Consider the following 18,235-nt stretch of genomic DNA (forward strand, 5'->3'; position numbering starts at 1 on the left):
TGGTTGAAAAGTAAAAAAGAAAAGTGTTTGGAGAACACGTGTCAATTTCGGATTGGTGAATTTCATTTTATTGTGTCGGTCAAATAGACGAGTTTAAATTTTATGTCATGTCAGCCTTATGATAGAAAATTTCTTAGGATTTTAGAAATTGGAAATTTTCGGGAACGAAAAACGAAAACGAAAATGAAAAATAAATAAATTAAGATTAATTAGAATTAATTAAGAAAAATAAATAAATCAATTAAATTAAATTGATGAATAATAAAATTGAGAAAATTAGTTTTAGATTGGTGGTAATAAATAAATTTGTGTGTTAAAAAAAAAAAGAATTGGAAATCAAATAAAACAATTAGAATAAACAAAAGAAAAGAAAATAAAATAAATAAAATAAATATATGCAATGGGCTTTGAATATTGGTTGTTAAGGTAATGGGTTGGGCTTAGACATGGGCGGGTGGTAGGAAGCCTTGGTTTAAAAAAAAATAAAATAAAAAAAAAGGGAAAAAGGGGAGAATTGGAAAACTGCTGCACGCGACGGGGAGAGAGAGAGAGAAAGGCTACTGTGCATAAATTAGGGCACTCGCCGAATCTTTGACCGGCCGTTTGGATGGCTAAACGATCTCTGTTTCGGCTCAAATTCGGAGGAAGCACTCTATTCGACTAGAGGAACAAGTCTACGGTGGCTGATTTCGTTTTTAACAGCCAAATTCTAGATTTGTGGTAGGGGACCCTAACCCTACAACTTAAATTTTTATGTTTTTCCCTTGAAAAAAAAAATTGTAAATATTGTCATTATGAGTTAATTAAGAATTATGGGTGTTGTATGAATTTTTCTAGAATATTTGGAATTTGTTTGGAATTTTTGGAATTTTGGGAAATTGATTTTGATTGATAATTAATTGTTTTGAAATGTTAAAAAATTATTAGGTGGGTTGGAAAATTCCAAAATTTGGTTTCAATTTCAAATATAATGATTTGTGAATTTTTAGGCATTGGTTAGAATATTTTTGAAAATTTTTGGATAAAAAGTTAGTTAATTTTGGATATTAGAAATTATTATAATGGTTGAAAAATTTTGTAAGTGTGGTAAAATTTCAAGATTTTTGATATGCAAATTTTTGAATATTTATTTGGGATATTATCGGAAATTTTAATGTGTGAAATTATTTTATTGGATTATTGGGGAATGTTGAAATTGTTGAATTATTGAGGAACATTGGAATTGTGGCATTCATTTGCATCATGGTTATGTGAAAAAAATAAATAAATAAATAAAATTATGAAGATTGTGAAAAGTGTATGAAATGGAAAAAAATGAAATAGAGATGAGAAGTGGAAGCCTGTGTGGGGCGAATTAAGAAGGGAGAGAGATCCCTAGGGTGAAAGACCCAAAAGTTACCCCGGGAAGACTCCGAATGGGGAGTGTATTTGGGTGCGGACACGTATCCTTCGGTGAAAGCCCGAGAACAATAGTGCATTGTATGACTGTGTGTCACACGTTCATGTGCATTCATGTAATTGTTGAATATTGTGAAATTGTGTATAATATTATATATTAAACTATGTGATTGATTGATACTGTTGAAATGTTCCTTTTGTATTGAAGTGTCTTTTTCGTATTCTTTGGAACTTAGTAATCCCCTTAACCCCTTGGGTGTTAACCACCCTACTGAGCAATGTGGAAATGCTCACCCCTTCCTTGTTACACCTTTTTAGATGCAGATATCTCTCCTGAGGACCCACAGGTGGGGCAGGGAGGACTTCAGGATGCTCCTGGAGTGGCCTAGTGGAGCGTGACATTTTTTGTTATTGTGTTTCTTTTTGGATTTTGGGATTTGTTTTAGTAATTATGACTCATAGATTTGTTATGAAGCTTTATTTGATTAAGTTGTTAATTCTGAACTTTTATTTTGGACTATAATGAATATTTATTTAATCTTGTTGTTTTGAGTAGTTTTGGGATATTGTAGTTTATGAGAATTCTAGTGGGATGTATAAAAAAAAAAAAAAAATCTAGAGTGTTTTGGTTGACTGCCAACGTGGAATAGGAGGAACCCTTAGGGTCAAACCTTTGACCTGGGGTCACGGGTCAAATTTTGGGTCGCCCGGAATTTGGGTCGTGACAATGACACTTAAGCTTAATGATTTATATTTAATACATGTGAAGGGCATATGTTTATATATATATATTAAGAGTTTATACTTAATATATGCTAAAGTGTTTTGAAAGTTTTGCTGCCTTATCTTTGATGAAGGGTTGGGGCTGCCATTTGACATTTAATAAGAGTAAAAAGCAGCAAGTGTGAGACCCATTGTTTAACATTTAAGATTAAAAAGCAGCAATGGGTTCCACCATTCCACGGTTAGGGGGGGTTTGTGGGGACCTTGCCATTTGAATGATAAATAATTTATTGGTTTTAAACTTTCATTTTTTTTTCTTTTTTTCACATTTTCTCTTAAATTTATTTTAGGATTTTTCTTCTCATCCTCTTATAATAAAAGTCTTCGTGCTTGGAACTTATTATAAACAAAGTCAGATGAAAATTTATCATTTTTTAATTATATATATAAAAATTAAAATTAAAGTATATTTAATAGTAATTTTAATAAATATTTATAATATTTAAAAAATAAAAATATTTTAAATATTAAAAAAATTAGAAACGCCTTTTAAAATTAATGTTGAACTGACTCTTAATCACATATAATTGGAGCATCATCCATGCAACACTTTCCAAATGACATGACTAATAATCGAATGGATGTGCATTGCTTAATTCAAAGACTGATCATGAAATCTCCAAATGGATCCCACTTCTCAAGGCAGGTAGTCAGCCATGTTATCCTCATAATTTTGAGGGCCCAAGAGCAGGAATTATTAAATCAAGGCTTTATTTAAAGGTAATGCATAGTTTTATTACCACTGCAGTTGATTGACGTTATAAGTTTTTTGGATATTAGTGTGGAAATTAATAATATTTCCATGACTTTATGTTGAAAGTGAAACTGAAGAGTATTATGCCATATTCGTCATCTCTAATCATCAGAAAAGAGAAGCATGCATATTATAACTCCTTTGAAGTTGGAAATGAAACAAGAAACGAAATCAAGGAAAACTCACTAGAAAAAGGGGACAAGGAATGATGTACCCTGAGTAGTCATCACAATGAACAACAACACCTACATCAAATTCTAGTCATAGGGTAATCTAGGCAGAAAACTTACATTGGACTACTGTGATGAATGAATGAAAAAAGTGGTCCTCAGTGTTTGGATGAGCCATGCAATAGCTTTTGGCCGCTAGATTGCTTGCTTTTGGATAGCCAGTCTATGGCCTCCATTCCTCTAGTACAGTGCTTGGATAATGATCACTTGTTTGATTAACTTTGCTTTTCTGAATAACCCAAAAAGGAGAAGTTGATTGACATGCTAATTGATGACAGATTGATTTGCATTTTATCTAAAAAGTATTTTAAGTGAGAATTTGTATGAACATATATGATTTAAGAACAATTTTTTTTTTTTTTTACTTTTTATAAAAATGCATGGGCTTGTTAGGTTGTTAGTCTCAAAAAATATTTTTTCAAAACAAAATAAAAGGAAGGTAATTTTCAAAAAATAAGAAGTTGTTTTCGATTATTTCCCAAGAATAAAATTAAAACATGAAAATTTTTAAGAAAAAAAGCAGTAAACAATAAAAAAAAAACAAAGATAATCTTTATTCTCTTAATTTTTTTTTTTTATTAAACAAGCAAACTCCAAATAATGTTAAACTTAATGCATTTAATTGATTGGTTAACAATTTTAGCAATTTATACAAATAATTTAGAACTCAAACATTGATTTAATTAATATTATAAATTTATTAATTAAAATTGATTTAAAATAATTTAGAACATAACCAAGGCAAAGCCAATGCACGCCCAGGAGGGGCATATCTCAATTTTCTTTTCTTTTTTTTAAAGAAAAAAAAAATCACATAGAGGGATTTGAACCCTTTTAATGAATAGGTGAAGAATTCCTTTATTACTATTAGATTATAAATAGTTTTTTTTCATTTTTTGCACCCCTAGATATAAATAGTTAGATGTTGTCCCTTCAAGCTATTTTATGGCTCTGCCATTGAACATAACTACCTTTTTTTCCATCAAATAAAGAAATTTTAAATCAAATAAAATTTTATATGTTGGATTGGGTAAAGGTTTAATAATTTTTTAAAACAATTCATATCTCCAGTTTGGATTATTATCTCTACATATTTTTATTTCTTGGCCATCCATTATTGTCATTCTTCCGCAATTTGGGGAAAAGGTTTTCTCACTCCATTCAAGCATCTTTCTCATGTGGAGAGAGGATATTGGAAATCCATGAAATTGATGTCTTCAATCTTGCCCAACTTCAGCCTTATCCATTAAATTTTATATTGTTTTGAGAGAGAGAGAGAGGGGTTGAAATTTAATAAGCATTTGGTAAAATTAAAGATTTAATGTTTAATGATTTAAATAATTTGAAATTAATATATTTAAATTGTTTATATAAATTTTAATATTTAATTATTATTTAAATATTAATGTTGTTTGTTAAAACCAACTTAAAATTTTGTCAAACAATGGAAGAAAGAAACATAATTTATGAAAATTGTATTATCTTAAAAATATGAAACAACATTTAAGGTCTCTTAAACATAATTTGATTTTAAAAATTCTAATTAATTTTTATCTATTTTTCTATTTTATAATAGAAACAAATTTTTATTTATTCTATAAAGTATTTCATAATCTTATTGTTGTAAGTTCCACCACATTATTTTTCTTAAATCATCTCAAATTATATTTATACTAATTTAAGAAACCTATAATTTTACCTTTGTTAATTAATGTAGAATAGATGGATAATAGGAATGGCAATAAGTTATTTAATTGCTTGTGTGGTACGCCATGAACATTTATTTTGCTTTTGAAACGTTGGCATGTTCCTGAACTGTTGGTGGCGAAATTTCCCTGCTACAGTGATTGTCAATCAGCAACGAAATCTCGGTCAACGCACAGTATCAGCCCTTCCTCCTTCCTGCAAAAAGGCGTCCAGATGGGATGTCCGGATGCACCCTCCGATGGTTTTGTTAGCCATGACTCAAGAGATCAAGCTCTCAGGTTGGTTCAGGGAGAAAAACCTTACCCTCCTCTTGGTGTGAAACCTCTTTTATATAGTGTCAGAAAGCATGGCACCGCTTAGCTAGTGGGTCCCATTGTCATGATTGTGGCCCATAGGCAAAGCAATCATGACATTTCTGGTGTCAGAAGGCGGTTGTCAGGAAGGTATTTAGGCGGTGGACGTCGCCGCACTTTATGACTTTTTAGATATCGGGAGTATGTTAGGAAAACAGAGAAGATTTGGGAATGTCTTGTCGAATGTATCTTGCATTAATGATGAGTGACAGTTCAGTGGGCTTGGTCGTCAGTGTTGTCAGAGTTATCTTCTTAATATGTGGGCGGAAGCGGATCCGGTGATTCTGCGAATATCCAACGAGCTATACTGTCCGGGTATGCTGTCACAAGAGTAACCGGACATGTCTTATCCGGGGAAGTTGAATCGTCTTCCTTTTCCCATCCGGTGGAAGGTGCCGGATGAGATATATTTGGAGAAGGTGGATCGTCGCCTAGATCCGGATATGAAATATCCGGATAGGGTGGAATGTCATCCGGGTATAATGGCGGCTGTGAGACATCCTTGGTGGAATGAACGATGATTCCCCCGTCCGGGTGGAATCAGCAGTGCTACGTGTCGCAGGGGGATCGTTCGCGTGACCAAAAGGGAGAGAGACACGTGGCACTTTTTAATGGGGATCCCACAATGCCCCCTTTTATACTGTCTGTCTGGCTTCGTCAGAAAAGGCGGGATAAAAATATTACCTTTATACCATTTCTCTTTTAATTGGACGATGATGACACGTGGCGCTTTCTCGTTTGCGGGAGCTGGTAAGGCGCGCTGACTTTTGAAACTTGTGCCAGAGGGTGTGTTGCTTCAGAACTTGGTGCAATTATGTTTCCTGCCGTTTGTGGGGAGTTTTTCGAGGCGTTGCTTTCATAAGTAGGGGCCCAGGACCATCTGTTGATACTTTTCATTCCCTTTCCAGACTCTTGAGTGCTCCCAGAAATCCTTTAGAGCAAGCTCGAAGACGTGATAACTGGTTTTCCAACTTTTCCAGAAATCCTTGCAAGGTTTGCTATTCCACTCTTCTCTTCTCTTTCACTTTGTTGCTTGTGATGTTGCTTGTTTGTCCTTTTGTTGGGATAGATTGGGTTGGTAGAAGCTGTTGGTATATGTTGGTTTTTGTTAGGGTTTGAGGTTTGAAGAAGTCTGTGTTGTGCTGGAGGTTGACAAAGGGTTTCCAATGTATTTTGAGGGTTATTCGCAGGTTTCTTTGAATGTGATGTTGCTGAGAAAATGGCTTTTCTGGTGGGATTGAGTGGTGTCTTCAAGTTAGGGTTCATGGGTTTAGGGTTTTTACAACGCGACACGCTTGGAATGCGCTTTGATTGTGGTTTTTCTTGTAATGCAGGTTTCACGTAATCCACGATGTCTTCAAAGAAGGGAAATGTGGCAACTGGTGCAGCCAAGCAAAGCAGTTCAAGCGGGCGACCTAACCCTACTAATCTTCTAAACGAGAAGGAGTTTCGAGATTGTTTTAATATTCCAAACGAAGTATCTATCCGTTTGTTAGAGGGCGATGCCGTGTCGACTGTCAAATCGGAGGATAATTCCGTTTGCTTCTCCAAGGAGCAGTTTAACGCGGGTCTTCGCTTTCCGCTTCCTTCACTCTTCAAGCAGTTTCTTCACTATACACAAATTCCAGCGGCTAGGATTCACCCCAATATTATCCAGGTGCTGATGGGTTGCAGCATTCTGGATATGTTGTTTAACTTGGATTTGTTCTTGTTGGAGGTGTTGTTTGTCTACTCCATCAAGAAGGGAAAAAACGACATCTACAGTTTTTTCACCAGTTTTCCATCACTTCAGCTGGTGACTGGCCTTCCTGATTCGACCAAGGGGGGCGCCACAGGACATGTGATTGTTGCGGGTGCATGGACGGGTTCGTCAGTGCATCCGGACAAGCAATTCTCTCCCAATCGATCGCTGAAGCACCCAAGTAAGAATAAGTTGTCTCTTGCTCTTTTGTAGTTGCGAGTTAAATTTGCTTCGTAAGATGATTGATCGGTTTTATTTTCTTGGGTGCAGGCAAGGAAAGAAGGGGGAGGCTGGTGGAGTGGGTAGAAAAAGCCTCATTCAACCGTTTGAACAAAATGTTTGAGATTACGGCGAACGAGAGAAATTGGGAAACACTTCTCTCCGCGCAGAATCTGCGTTCAGTTATCCGGGAGCCTCAGCCGTATATACTTAATATCCTCCCCAGGCGGCTTCCCAAAGAGGTGGTGATTGGAGAACATTTCCTTCTCAAAGACCTTCCTTTCTACGCGGAAGCGTGCGAGGCGAACGCCCAGGCTCGCCAGGCACTTCTTAGTGCCCGAGAGGAAATGAGGTAGGAAGGAACTCTACGAAAGGCTCCAGCAGTAAACGCCCTGCGTCCTCTTCCCCTGCTGGTGCCCCAGCAAAAAAGAAGAAGAAGAAGAAGACTCTAAATAAGGGGAAAGAAATAAAGGTGCCAACTCTTCCGAAGGAGTTTGTACCACCCCTTATAGGTTATGAAAAGGAAGTAGAAATAAGAGAGCCGAAAAATCCCCTTCCGCCTTCCATTTCAAGCGGCCCCCGTCATCTTACGGGCTTGAACCTTTCGGGGCCTTCAATGGCAGTGGATGTTCGGATGGCGCTTCTGGCTGAGGAAGCGGCCTCCATGTGTTAGCCTGGCTCTCCTCATCCGGACGAGGATGCAATTGGGGCTTCTTGTGGTGAAACGTTGCCACTCCCGGTGCCTCCAATGGGAGAAACAGTTCCTGAAGATCAAGGTTTGCCCCTTAGTGAACCAAGTTCGCGTGCTTTTGTTTCGGTGAAGAGGGCACCAATGAAGAAGGCGTCCTCCCTGAAGAGGGCACCTATGAAGAAGACACCCGCGGGGATGTTTCAACCGGCTCGCGACCTGACGTCTGGACTCAGCGGAAGGCTTCAAGATTGTTTTGGGGAAACCCTTGAGGTCAGTTGCTCATCCGCCCAAGAGGTTCATCCGACGGAGAGCGAGACAGTGATGGCGGAAAGAAGTCCAACTATCCCGGTTCCGGTTATGGAGGAGGGTTCGCCTGAAGAGACCCATTCGGAAATCCAGCCGGCCGCGATCGTTGAAGGTCCGGTTCTGAGGGATGGGCCACATCATAACGTCCCGTCAGAGGGGCGCCCGGTTGATGATGCCACTTTCAACTCCGCCAACTCTTTCAGCAGCTATGCGGAGTTGCAAGAGATGCTGAAACAAATCCCCTCTGGCTCAGAGGTTGCTTTGCCTTCGATAAAGATGTTCGAAGGGGCGGAAATGGTATAACTCATTTATCTTGAGTTTTGGTTTCATATTGACGTGTCTTTCTTAGGGCTGGTATTGAATTGATTTGTTTGTGGGTCTTTTTACAGCTGGTAAGCGATATTCGCGGCATGGTTCAACATCGCAACCTTTTTACGGACCTGCTGTGGACTGCTGATCACATGAAAGCCTTCGTTTCCCAGCGCATGAGCAATGAAGATGAACTGCGCTTAAAATTGGAGCAGGCTGAAGCTAGTTTATCCGCCGCCCGGAGGGCTTCTGAAGAGAGCGCTGAGGCCTTGAAGAAGTCTCAGGATGATAATGAAGCTCTCCGGTTGGAGCTGGCAGAGGTAAAGAGCCTTGAGAAAGCTACAGACGCCCGCCTGCGCGAGGTGGAGGATGAGGCGGCTCAGCTAAGGAGAGAGGTGAGACAGTCCTGGACAGAAGCGGCAGTTGAGAAAAAGCAAAGAGAGGACTTGCAGTTGCGTTTATTAACGCAAAAAGAAGAGCTGGAAGCTGAGTTTGCTGCGCAAAGGGAGGAACTTGAGGATGAGTTTGCTGCGCATAGGGAGGAGCTCGAGGCGGATTATCAGAAGCAGGTAGATGAGATGTACTTTTTTGGCTACCGTTGCTGCATGAAGAAACACGGTATCAAGCGGGATGTCCCCTCGATTCCTCCGGGTGAGGAGGAAAAGTTGCGCTGCAAGCCTCCCCAGTGAAAGCTTTTCTTTTTGTATCTTTTACTGCTATTTCTCTTTGTATCTGTGGTCCAGATGTCTTTTGTATACACCTTCACAATTATTAATAAAACATATTTATTCACATTGTCTTCCCATCTTTTTTTTATTGATAATATTGCTTCAAGTTGGCTGCATTCCAAGGACGAAGTAGAGGGGCTCCACTTAAGGTTCGCAAATGGTATGACCCATTTTCGTTTGCTTTTGATACCATATAAGGACCTTCCCAATTGGCTTGAAGCTTTCCGGCTCTTTTCTCAACCGTGTCTTCAAAAACTTTTCTAAGTACTAATGAACATTCCTTGAAAATTCGAGGTCGCACCTTCCTATTGTAGTACGCAGCCGCCTTTTGTTGATATGCGACCATCCGGATGGATGCTGCTTCTCTAGCCTCATTCGCCCAATCCAAGTGCTTTGCAAGCTCGTCGTTTTCGTTTCTTTGGCCTTGGATAGCAGTTCGGGCCGTTGGCATACCTACTTCAGTTGGGATGATGGCGTCTGTTCCCTATGCAAGGGCAAACGGAGTATTTCTTGTTGGCCTTCCGGGTGTGGTACGGTAGGCCCATAGGACGCCTGGTAGCTCTTCTACCCACTTCCTTTTAGCTTTTTCCAACCGTTTTTTCAACGCATTCAGTAAAGTTTTATTAGTTGCTTCTGCTTGACCGTTGCTCTGAGGGTATCGCGGCGTGGAATACAAATTTTTGATTTGAAGTTCTACATAAAAACTTTTAAAGACAGAGCTATCAAACTGAGGGCCGTTGTCGGTTACAATTGCCTGAGGGATTCCAAATCGGCATACTATATTTTTCCAAACGAATCTTTTGACGTCCTTGTCCTTGATGCTTGCGTAGGCTTCAGCTTCTACCCACTTACTAAAATAATCGGTAGCAACGAGCAGAAATTTCTTTTGAGCGGGTGCAGTGGGAAAGGGTCCCATGATATCCTTCCCCCATTGTGCGAAAGGCTAGGGGCTTGTTACTGAATTTAGCATCTCAGCGGGCATATGCGGGATTGGCGCATGTTTTTGACATTTGTCGCACTTCCTGACATGGATCGCTGCGTCCTGCCTCATTGTAGGCCAATAATATCCTTGTGAATGCGCCCGGTGCGCTAGGGTTCTGCCCCCTGAGTGGTTCCCGCAAACGCCTTCGTGCAGTTTGGATAGAACATATTGAATATCCGGCTGGATCAAGCACTTGAGGTACGGACCTCCGAAGGATCGCTTGTAGAGATCACCTCCAATTAGGGTAAAGCGAGATGCTTGTACCCGGACTTTGTGGGCGTGTTTGGGATTTTCAAGTAATGCCCTCGATTGTAAGTAAACCCTGATGTCAACAGTCCAGTCATTTTCCTTTGGGCTCACATTGTAGACATGTGATTCAGCAATGGTGGGAGTGACTTGAACATATATCGGTAGCATTGTTGACTCTTTTACGGGAAATGATGCAGCTATTCCTACCAAAGCGTCAGCCTGCACATTATCTCCCCTTGGTATTTTCTCGATGACCCATTCTTCCAGTCGGTTGAGTGACTCTTGTACTTTTAATGAGTATTTAGCCATGCACTCTGTAGACCCTCAATTTTGTCCCTTTAACACATGTCCTTAAGTTCGTTTTCAGTGCTCCACAGTAGTTCTTTGGTGGCCTAGTACTACTCACCACTTACCTTTTTCTGAGTCACCTTGGAGATTTTGGTTAAGGGATTATTTGATCCCTTATTGTGACCTTTGATGGCTCTAACTTAGACTTAGACTTTTCTTGTTTTTTTTAGGATAGCTCTTAGATACACTTGGCCCATTAGGCACCACCCTAGGCCCACTTAGTCTCATCATAGGCCCGTTTAGGCACACTTGGCCTATTCGGACATTTTTAGCGTGACTTGTATGACTTGTGTGGTTGCATAGCTTGTGGGGCCCATTTTTGTATGTATTTATTTATTTATTTATTTATTTTTTGTTTTTTATTTTTTTACCGTTTCCTAATTTATTTACTTACTTATCTATTCATTCAATTATTTAACTTCAAAAAAATTTCATGTTTTTGCAAGGAAAATTACCATTGGAGTTTAAGGAAGGTGGGACTCTCCTTGGAAGGTTTTGGAGGGGAATTTGAATTGGAAGATTTAAAAAAAAAAAAAGAAAAAGGAAAAAGGAAGAAGAGAAGAAAGGAAATAGGAGAATTTTCCTTTCTAAGAACAGATTTAGGCCTTTGGGGGGCGGCACGTATTGGGGTCTAGAGAGGGAGAAGGAGCACGGATTGGAGGATTGAGGGGAAATTCTGAAGATTTTTGGAGATCGTCTTGAGGGGAAGTGTAGAGAGAGGGACTGACAGCACGCATCCTTCTCGTTTGGAAGCTGAGCAATTCTCCTCAAAGATTGGCTCTTCCAGGTATGGTCACAAGAAATTCACATACTCTCATCTTTATATGATCCTGAATATTATTCTGCAAGCCCGATGTCATCTTATTGATTGTTGTGGAGAATTAGGACTGATTTTTCTCTTGCCGAATATATTTAAGCGTGAACATGCTATGTTTTGGTTTCTGATTTTTTTTAGTCTTTTTAATCTCTATTGTTAATGGCTGATGTGTGGGATTGTCGTTGATATTGATATCCAAGACCCCTTCTCTTATTCTCTGGAGTCCCTACCTGTTTCTTTTTAAGCCCTTTTGAAAACAATGAATTGTGGCTTGCCTATTCACCCGTCTGTATCTCTCCTACTTTCTTTTGGATTATATTTTCTTGTCTTCTGCTTCTATGTATTTATTTCTCTTCCCTTCTTTGGCGTTTGGGCTACGGAGACCACGAGGGCATTGAGTATTTCATGAAAGGTAGAAACTTTACGAAGGCTGTGTAGAATGTGGGCTGTTTGTGGGGTTTGGCACACGATTGCAGATTGTTGAATCAGATTGGGTTTCTCTGTTCGTGAAATTCTGGGAAGATAAAGATAGAAAGGACCCTCTGTTTCATCCAACAGAAATCAGTTCAGAAATGTCCTTATAACAACTAGAAATTGATTCTGAAATTGAAGTACCGTGGTGGAGTAGAGTGAGAGAACCAGAGCCAAAGACGCCTCCCTTCATTTTAATCTCGAGGTCTTCTTGTGGGAAAAGGAAGAACAAGAGTGAAAGAAAAAAAAAAAAAAAACTGCGAAGCATTTTGTAAGATCAGCCAAATTAAATCTGCAGAAGGGGAAAACATTTAGATATTTGGGGCATTATTATGCAAAGGTACCCGTTGATACCCAGAGAGCTCTCAAGTGTTGCTGGAAATCGATCACCCTTAATCCCAACGATTCCGAATCTGGGCAAGCAAATGCTGAAACTTCCATGTCTACTCTGTTTGTGTTATTCTCTCGTTGTCCACTCATCTAATGTTCAGGCTCTGTTTGTGGTTCCGTCACTGGTTCTTGATGTAGAGGAATCAATATCTTGAAGCACTTGCCTCTAACAAAGATCTGCCCAGCAACCCTTCAGTTGAGTTTGCACGAATTTTCAGATTATAAGGATTGAAAGTCATATTTCGTTCACTGTATCGAGCTTTGCAATCTCACTTCACAGAACCCATTAGGGTTAATGATAGAGCTCTATACACTTTTGTTGGTGTTCCTACTGTTCGTATTCTCAATGAGGCAGCTTCCATCACAGGACATTGTGGCACTGCTCGAATTTGAGAAGTGAATCAAGCATGATCCAACTGGTTATGTGCTTAATTCATTGGAATGAGGAGTCCATAGATTTCAATGGGTGCCCTTCCTCTTGGTATAGCATTGTTTGTAATGGTGTCAATGTTGTTGGGGTATTTCTTGATCATTAGGGTCTTTCTGCTGATGTTGATTTGAGTGTATTTTCGAATCTCACAATACTGGAGAAACCTCATCGAGAAAAGGCCTCATCCAGAATTTTTGACAGGAGGCAATATCCTATGTATTACAGCCCACACTTCATTGATAGAGATACTAAACTCCCGCCAATTACTAGAATTTGTGATAATTCAAGATTACTTGGGAAGCAGCAATTGATAAAAAAAAAAAAAACATGAGCAGGCACTTGAACTTGAGGGATGTCGTTTATTTGAGTTGTAGTTGATTTCGAAAAACCACTCTTTCTTGCTCTGACTATCCCATGGATGGGTTCAAGTAGTACTTTGGTGGATAAGCTGAGTCCCCGTCTACAGAGCACCTCAACTATCTCTCAGAGGTCCTGAATTATGGTTCCAACAGTAATGACAGGGCTCTCTTTGGGTGCCTAAAGGCAAAATTCTTATCAGTTCCGGTTCCTCCTCTGGATCCACCGTAAAGAGGTGGGCTGGCACTTCCAGGAAGGTTCTCATTGTTTTTTTTGTAATTTCTACATTTGCTTCATTATTGTTAGAATGATTATCAAGGCCATTGTCATGTGCCCAATACAACACCGCGAGTACAAGATTGGACATGTAATCGGCAAGGGGGAGAATTCCGTTAAAAGTGTAAGGAAGGCTAGTGGCGCACACGTTAGGATTGATGATGCCAAGACTGACCAGATTATTAAAAAAGGAAAATGAGGCCGATGTGAATTTAATGACAAGCTTTCATCATTTGGTCACTTGTTATTATCTTCATGAAGACTATGAATCAGATAATCGAGATATGAATGACTTTGAGTGTTGTTGGCCAGAGAGCAGTTTTGAAGCCCGCCCAGTATATTGGTGTTCATGCAACAGCTGAAAGGTATATACCAGATTTCGAAGGAATTTGAAATCGCTAAGAGAAAGAATGGGAAACTGAATACCATCATGATGTTCTGCAGATGAGGGGGGTTGCATCATGTTTGAAGTGCTTTTGGTGCCTCCTGAAGTCGTTGTTGAGGGTCTAGAAGTGTCAGAATGCCTGGGATGGGAAGCTGTCATAATTGATGAATGTCAGCACCCCATAATTTCATCACATCTTGGAGGGTATAAGATGTTTGTGGCTGATTTAAGGCTTCTTCTTTTCGGTGATCAGATAAATGAGAGTACATTGGAGTTTGTTAATCTGCTGCCATTCCGTGACTTTAACAATGATGTAAGTAGCAGTAATGCTTTGAAAACTGACTACAATGACAGATGTGCACACCTCCTCTGGTAAGGCTGCTCATTTGGTGGATAGCATCAATTTAATTAGGCACTTCTAGAAGATCCTCACTGCCTGTGGTAATTTGAGTATTTGATGTATTGTTGTTGGAACGATTATCGAGATTATTGTCATATATCCAGTACAGCACCGCATGAATAGAGAATACTTGGACAGTTCATACATGGATTCGCCCAGATTCCGAAAAGCTTTCCAAGGTACCTGTGATGCGACTCATGGTAGCTTAGCTTTAAAGGCGTATCAACAAAATTTATACCTTAAATACTATTACTAAAGTAGCCAAGCTACTATAGCATAGTGGTTCTAGGATCGTTCACTGGGAAGGGTTTTCGCAAACACAAGTGATATTCAAATTAGGAAAATAGGTGATTTTCTTATGGATGTTAGCTTTAAAAGAAGATGAAAATGTTTTAGAGAGAGATTTAAACTAATCTAAGCTAACATTAAAGACTAAAATAAAAGGGTGTAAAAACAAGTTTCTCAAAGATAGGATAGCTATGCTTTGGCTCTTATGCAAATTGGAAATCTCAGGATAGGCTCCTCGCGTTGGGGTTGCAACTATGGTGATGCTTGTTTTCCGAACCGGTATGGATTTAGCAAATCAAGTTTTAATCCTTTAAAATGGCAAAACAGATGGTAGTGGATTTCATCAATGGTTATTCACCTTAGACTTCCTTTGAATGGCTCGTGAGAGATAACTAATGGTCTAAAGCCAAAAGCTTACCAAATATTGGCAACTCAAAGTCATTCCAGGTGATAAACTTACCTTTCAATGGCCATTGAAATTGGTTCTAACGGATTAATGCAAAACTTGGAATTGAAAACCTCACCTTCCAATAGCTCGTAGGAGATAACTAATGGATAGAAATCCAAAAGCTTATCAAGTATTGGCCGTTGGAAGTTGTCCAAAGGAAATAAAAACCAAAATTTCCATTAATGAACCATTAATGAAAAATGACTACCTTACCTTTCGGGTGCGAGAAATTTCCATGGGATTGCATCCAAGCCATCACATAACATCCATACTTTGAGAAACTTAAAGGTTTTAGCCAACCATCCTCTGAGGAAAGGTCCTCAGAGGCTGTTTGGCTACTAAGAAAATGAGAAAGAAAAGAGAAAAGAAGGAAAACAGAGCTTTATATAATTCTAATTTAATCTACAAAGGATCGATCACCCCATCCGTCCATTTTCCCCTCTCCCTTTTTGGAGGTGTTGTGCACCTCTATATATAGCAAAATTACAAGATAAAGCCTTATGATGGCTGAATACAAGGTTACAAAAGGAATTTACATGAGAAAATATCAAGCTAAAAATATCTCAAAAGTCGGTGGTGCGTGCATGGAGAAACAGAGGAGATTTGGCATTTTCGCAATGTGAATTTCTCCTTGCGAAATTTCGCAAGGAGAAATTCACCTTGCGAAATTTTCACAAGATTTGATGCAGTTGTCTTCCGAAGGCCATATCTTCCTCATTTCAGCTCCAAATTGTACACGGTTTGAAGCGTTGGATTCTTGACTTCCTGAGCTTTGAAATGGTATATAGCATGTAGAAAATGGACTTCGGGAAGTGCTCCAAAAGTTCGAGAGAAGACTGCAGCTGCTGTCCTCTGTTTTCCTCTTCACTTTGCTTGTTTTTCCTCTTTGCATTCTCTTTGCTTGTGCTCGTGTTTCCACTTGAAATTCAAGCCTGTAAACTTCCAAAATCCTTGCTTTAACTTGTCCAATTAGCTCCTCCATCATTTGGCATGCTTGAATTGATTCATAAGCTGATAAAAACATGTAAACTTGCCACAAAATGGTTAAAACCAATTACTAAGGACCTTAATGAATTAATTGGGTTAAATGAATATGATTACTACACAAAGGTGCTTAAAACCATTATAATTAGGTCTACAAAATAGCACTTTTTGGTAGTAATCAACCTGGTTCCCTGTAGTTGCTTTTGTTCCAGAACTTGAGGGAATTCCTGCCAGTATCCAAATATTTGCTCATGAGGACAAAAGCCATAGAAAATTACTTCATCACTAGTCCAATGCATACGTATGGCTCAAAATGGGACAGGTCAGACTGGACCCTTGATGGAGGATGACTTCTACACGAATGGTGATAACTCTGTCCAGCTTTTTGTTGCTGCACATGTTGTTAATAATGGTCAAGCCATTATTATGGCTCTTTTGGAGGAGCATTTCGTATCTCAATTATGCAGTATTGCTCCAGCAAACGCTCATGCTGAAAGGCAAACCCGGAGCTCAGAACTTCAGCATAATCAACAATTAGATGTTCCCCTGTCCAATGATAGTTTACTGACAGAAGGTAATGATGCTAGTTCATTTGATGAGTCACAATGAATCAGAATAGAACAATAATGAAGAGCAAAAACCCAACTCCTCTGTGCAGTTTCTTGACCCGCTGTTGAGAAGGAGAATATCAGTATGAAGTATCAAATCCCAAGTCCTTGACCCTCAAAAATCAGTTTTAGGACCTTGGTCATGCTATTGGCTTTCGAAGACTGAATATGAAAAATAGATGTCCTAGTATTCTCCGCATTGTAATATGATTAGATTCTCATAACCCTGTTCTAGTGAGTTGCACATATGGAAAGGGATTGGTTTAATCAGTCTTGACTTCACTTACAGCTACCTGAAAACTGCTTTACAATCAATCTGGCCCCTGTTCCACTCATGGAGCCTGAGGATAGGAATTTGGAGCAAAGTGGAAATTGAACTTCAAGGCATGAGGGACATTTACTATGTAGGTGACCCTATGGCACTTGAGCTCACTCAGAGAAACGCATCATACACTGTGACTTTAGTCGGCAAGCACTTTGCAAATGACAATCCTTCACCAACATCTCCCATATTTTAAGAGGTTGATTCCTTTGTAATCAGATTGGTGGGGTGGGGATCTCGAAAGATTGGATGCATTCCCAGGAATAAAATTCCTCCAATATTGCTTCCCTTAATGGCTATTCGAAGTCACTGGCAGTACAAAGGATTCCCATAACTTTGTTATGGAAAATCTGCTAATAAGAGACATAGGATGGTTCAATCAATTTTGACCTCCTTTATAGCTACCAGAAAATTGCATGACAATTAATAAGAATCCCACTTCACCTAAGGAAACTGATGATGGGCCCTGCGTATCGAAATCCAAGAAAGTCATTCAGATTCTTCAATTACCCTACTACCATGATTTTCAAATCTGCACATCTTTGCACCATGCAAGGCGGTTATTTCAGTCTCAGTTTCAAGAGTAAATGGATGTAGTATTTCCAGTACCTCCAATAGTGATTCAAGCTCTTCATCATGCGATTCAGGCTCAGGCACTTCTTCAAACGGTAAATCAGAATGTGATTCCTCAATTTCGGTAATGGCCCTGCTGAAGATAGCTAATGTGGTCTTATAATGAGAACTCCCTGCTCCGTATAAGAGGAAGGTCTTGATTCAAGGTAGAAAGATGCATGTTTCAATCAGTGACTAAGAGATACTTGGTTTTCGAAACGGCTAGGTCCAGACTTTGCAGCTGTCGATAGAGGTGTTCTGGCCAGAATTGCATATTCTAAATTGTTTGATTGGGTTGTGAGCAAGACAATTTGTTCTCCTTATGGCAGATAGATTGCATTCGAAGATGGATGATTTTTTATAGACTGTGAATCCTGCCATTGACCTCCATAACAAGATGATTAAAAATGTGTACCTGATATTAAAGCAGAAATGAACTGGTCAGTCCCAGAGATTGAAGGTAACTTAGCTGAGCAAATTGAAGATGCTGCAAACTGCACTCTAGGGGGGGAGGCTGCAAGACAAGCTCAGGTAAGAGCTGATGAAATTGCAAAGCTGATGAAAGAAAATGAGCAGCTAAAAATTGTAAATGAGGATTTGAAGAGAAAATCCAATGTAGCAGAAACTGAGTCTCCACGAGAAAAGCAAG

At 39.2% G+C, this 18,235-nt stretch overlaps 1 long non-coding RNA gene across 1 annotated transcript; it reads left to right on the forward strand.

Annotated features, from left to right (window-relative positions):
* Positions 1-573: 573 nt before the first annotated feature.
* LOC117924251 lies at positions 574-1,948 on the forward strand. Its single transcript, XR_004652749.1, has 2 exons — positions 574-720; positions 1,717-1,948. It is a non-coding gene; the product is annotated as an uncharacterized LOC117924251 (long non-coding RNA).
* Positions 1,949-18,235: the final 16,287 nt, after the last annotated feature.

Source organism: Vitis riparia, chromosome 10 (assembly GCF_004353265.1).
Source record: "Vitis riparia cultivar Riparia Gloire de Montpellier isolate 1030 chromosome 10, EGFV_Vit.rip_1.0, whole genome shotgun sequence".
Taxonomy (NCBI): domain Eukaryota; kingdom Viridiplantae; phylum Streptophyta; class Magnoliopsida; order Vitales; family Vitaceae; genus Vitis; species Vitis riparia.